This window comes from Gymnoscopelus microlampas, assembly GCF_963454915.1.
Source record: "Gymnoscopelus microlampas genome assembly, chromosome: 7".
In the NCBI taxonomy this organism is placed as follows: Eukaryota; Metazoa; Chordata; class Actinopteri; order Myctophiformes; family Myctophidae; genus Gymnoscopelus; species Gymnoscopelus microlampas.
In genome coordinates this window covers 55,708,148-55,713,147 of record NC_139944.1, presented here as the reverse complement: position 1 = coordinate 55,713,147, position 5,000 = coordinate 55,708,148, and positions in this window count along the sequence as shown.

The following is a 5,000-nucleotide window of genomic DNA, read 5'->3' as shown; positions in this document are numbered from 1 at the left end:
TACGGCAGGAGCTGTGGGACCCCCGTCTGGTGTGTGTGTGTGTGTGTGTGTGTGTGTGTGTGTGTGTGTGTGTGTGTGTGTGTGTGTGTGTGTGTGTGTGTGTGTGTGTGTGTGTGTGTGTGTGTGTGTGACCTATGCCCGCCCTGCACCTGTGTTTTACTGGTAACTCTGTAGCAACAGGTCCACATGTTTAACAAGCCATCAATTAATTTTCATATGTTTATAAAAAGGAGTGAGATGTGACTCTGTGCTGCAACGTGTTCTCTTAGTTATGATGATGGAGACATTTCTGTTCTTTTTGTTATCCGTTATTAGAATGAAACATAATGCCAGAGACTGTTGTTCCTGAACTCTGACTGGTATCTCTCAGACCATGATAGATATATTTATTGATTGAATACTTTATTAGTCAGAAATGTAAAACAGAACGAGGTACAGTAAGATATTATGGATAAAAGGATAACACAAAAAGAGTCCTGGGGACTTGTTTCCATTGTGGTCCTACGTACAGTATGTATTCAATTCATCAACATAGCATCAGTGGTTTGAAGTAACTAAGTAAAATAGACGATCTACAGTACAAGCTCACAACACGTCGCTTTGCGATCTACAAGTTGTGAGCTTGTAGATCTGCTGTTTTCAAAGCATCTTTACACTTTTGGAAGCTTCTGCAAAATGAGTACTTTTACTTTCATTGCTTAAGTATATTTTAATGCAAATAATTTTGTACTTGACATTTTTTTTGTACTTTTTTTTACTCAACTAAATTTTGAATTCTGGACTTTTACTTTTACTAGTATTTCTACATTGCAGTATTGATACTTTTACTTAAGTAAAAAAAATGTAGTACTTTTTCCACCACTGATGACATGTCCTCTCCATGGGAATCTACATTTACCTCCCCTGGTGGACCAATTTTAACCCCATACACATCATTTAGAACAAGGCAATGTGACTCAAGTGATTTATGTTGGTTAATGATGGATGAATATAGTCTCTGTGCGCTATTACACTTATATTAAACATTTGTATTAATTGGAATGTAAATGTACATCATCATCATGTAAGGTGAAAAATAATAACCCCTACCTCCCAAGGTGAATACTCTACTCAACGCTCAAAACAAAGCTCAGAGTACTTATCCAGTTTTTTTTTATCTCTATGGCAACATCACTGACTAAATATATGCGTATACATTCCCAGTGGAGGAAAAAGTACTCAATTTTCGGCTATTTTCAAATAGCCGAAGTTTAAATAAGGCTGTAGTGCAGGGGTCTTCAACCTTTTCAGGCCAAGGACCCCCTAACTGAGAGAGAGATGAAGCAGGGACCCCCTCTATATATTACATAAAATTGTGTTGCAGAATAAAGCTTTTCATAGATGTTGGATTCATATTAATGTGTATTTTCAGACATTTAACGACTTAAACCATCAATACTTAGTAAACTTTCACTCTGTACTTGGTCTGCTCTTTTTTCCCCTCTCTTTGCCGAAAATAGCAGATCTACAAGCTCACAACGCCTCGCCCTGCGAGGCGTTGTGAGCTTGTAGATCGGCTATTTTCGGCTAAAGTTGTCCTTAGAATAGGGATGCTAGGGTTCAAGTGGTTAATGTAAAAAACAATGATCCTATCACACAGAGATTTGGCGGACCCCCTGTAGCAACTCTGAGGACCCCCTAGGGGTCCCGGACCCCCTGTTGGAGACCCCTGCTGTAGTGGTTAATGTATGTTTTATTTGTCACTACAAGAATTTGAAAACTAGTTACTTTGTAGATTTGTATTATTATTATAAAACATACATTACCCGCTTCAGCCCTATATACATTTCAGCCACTTGAGCTTGTACATCTGCTATTTTTGAAAATATTAAAAAAATATTGACTATTTTTGACACAAATCATTCTCTTAATCAACAGGAATAACTGCTCTGATTTCATTTTCGGATAAATATTAATTTTGAAGGCCAACAATGTATTTTAAGATATTCTTTAATTCCACTTCAAAATTGGGCAATAAATAAATAAAGTGTGGGGTCGCCAAAATAATTCCCCCAAAATGGGGGTTGTGGTATAAAAAAGTTATATTGTATACTAGTACTATGTCTTGCAGAATACAGAATATAATCATATGCCGTTATATATAAACTACTACAATTTACTCGCAAAGCGAATATACATTTCTTGCATACAATGTCTGCTAGTGACTTTCCACCCCTGGGATTCAGATTATATTTGTATTATATTATATTATATTCAGGTTATATTCTTCTAGTGATTGTGTAAGCTGAAAGGCCACAGTGGAACTAAACTCCCTCTGCCCTCGCTAGTGAAGGTCATAGTACATCATCTTGTTATTACAATAACAAAAAGAAAAGCAAGGCTCTTTCTCACTCTAGCAGTGCAGAAATTGAATTTTGTATTTAAAAGTCGATTTCCATGATGGTATTACACAAATCAGACTCTCTCCGTCTCATGGTGCCCTCCCTCCCTCCCCCTCCTCCCTTCATCTTCCATTCTTCTCCTCCACCAACCATCTCTTCATTTGCTATGGTTTACTCTATTCATTTGCAGATACCTGTTTTCACGCTTGGATGCAGCCTGTTTCGTGTTTTTTTATTTCCCCCACTTTGCATCGTGCCCAGCTCTCTCTGTGTGTTTTTGTCCGTTTTGTGTGTGTGTGTGTGTGTTCGTGTGTGTCTGTGTGTGTGTGTGTGTGTGTGTGTGTGTGTGTGTGTGTGTGTGTGTGTGTGTGTGTGTGTGTGTGTGTGTGTGTGTGTGTGTGTGTGTGTGTGTGTGTGTGTGTGTGTGTGTGCGTGTGTGTGTGACACCACACATGCATATCTCCTGTCCATGGACCAAGACAGCAAAAAGCCCCTAAAAGCAAATTATCCCTCAGAATGTAATATCTTTTGCGCGAATGCAATTTGACATTTTCTTTTTGTGTTATTTACTTATCTTTCTATTTATTAATTTGTACTGTATATATATATATATATCGCCTTGAAGGTGGGGATGTTGGCCAAATGTTTCCCTTGAAGCGGATTAGGAGAAGAACAGTAAATTGAATAAAAGAAAACACATTACTGTGTGTAAAGCACTCGTTACAATGGATGTTTCCTGTTGGTCCATCTACTGTGTCTTCATTTCTCCTTCGTTTACTGTCTGAACCCTTTTCACAGCAGACACTGTGGGCAGATACTTTACCGCTGCGCCATCATCAACAACAACAACAACAAACTCACCCTTAAAAGAGAACAAAGACATAAATGATACCAGGATCAGGATGTTAAACTGAGATGCATGTATGTATTTACATTAATGAAATGAAAGCATTTACAGACACACACAAAAAAAAGAACAAAAAAAAGGAAACACTTGTACAAGAGATTCAACGTTTTCAGGCCAAGGACCCCCTAGCTGAGTGAGAGTCAGGGAATCAGGGACCCCCTACTCTATTGTATAAAATTGTGTTTCAGATTTAACTTTTTTCGTTTACTTGGTCTGCTCTTTTTTCGCTCTACACCAAACCTCGCGAGGCGTTTTGAGCTTGTAGATCTGCTACTTTTTGGCTAAAGTTTTCATCAGAAAATGGGATGCTAGGGTTCAAGTGGTTACGGTAAAAAAAAAAAAAACATATCACACAAAAATTTGGTGGACCCCCTGTAGTAACTCTGAGGACCCCCTAGGGCAGTGGTTCTCAAACTTTTTCATGTCAAGGACCCCCAAATTGACACTTATTAGCCCGCGGACCCCCATTTCAAAAGATATGCCAGGGACCCCCCATAAGAGAAGATTTGTTTTAAGGCTCTAGCAGTATTTCTCAACCATTTTAATTTCAAGGACCCCCAGTTTGACATGCATTAGGGCTACGGACCCCCATTCAATGGCATTTCTATCACTTGGACCGCAATTTATATTGTAAAATCTATGTCAATTTAACTCTGAGAGTGTACAAATGGAACCAAATGGGCCCATTAGGGTCCATTTAGCTGGGGACCCCCTGGAACTCCCTCAAGGACCCCTGGGGGTCCCCGGACCCCACTTTGAGAACCGATGCCCTAGGGGTCCCGGACCCCCTGTTGAAGACCCCTGGTCTAGATGCCTTTTATCCATGAGTTTCCACAGTGTCCCATGAAGCCTTGCATGATGAATTATGGGCGTCACTTCCTGTTGTCAGTCATTCAATTCATCTGAGTGATCCCTGTCAGTCAATAATAACGTGGGAGAACACAACCTGACAGAAGTCAGTAAGGATCACATTAGTCTGTCTGCTTACCCTATACAACATCTACCTCCACACAGCTGATTCACATTGATGATCAATGGCTCTTATACACTTGCTCTTAGCTGTAGCCAGTGGTGTAAAGTAACTAAGTACATTTTAGGTACTGTACTTAAGTACAATTTTGAGGTACTTTCAGGGGCGCCGATTTATGTCTGCGCTTTTGGGTGCGTGCGCGCGTGCATGCACGGTCAGTGTGTGACCATAGCGTGCGCGTGCAAACTTAACTTTTTGGGGGGGTTTGTTACTCTTATGCGGTTAATTCGGTTAATTTGGTACAAAGAATGTACTCCATGAAGTGAAGATGTCGGAGGTTTTTTCTTTTTGTCTCCGCCAGGAGACTATGTTTTCGTTCTCGTCCTTCCGTGTGTCCACAAAGCTAACATTGGTCAAGCTTCACGTGACACGTGACAATATGTTGAAAGGGTGTGCTTTGATTGGCTAGCGAGACGCATGATGAAATAGAGCCCTATAAATAGGTGTGTCACTGCAAAAGATCATTTATATCTTTTGAAGTGTGGTAAGACAGGATTAATCAGGAAGAGTACTGGCGGAGACCTGTGCTCCGAGGAGCACATTTTCTAGTTCTTTGTTTGTGATGAGTTTATGATGGGTGCTCGTCATTTCTCCTGGGTGCTTTAGCCCCGAGGCACCCACAGTATCGGCGCCCTTGGGTACTTTTACTTTACTGGAGTATTTCCAATTCTCAGTACTTTTA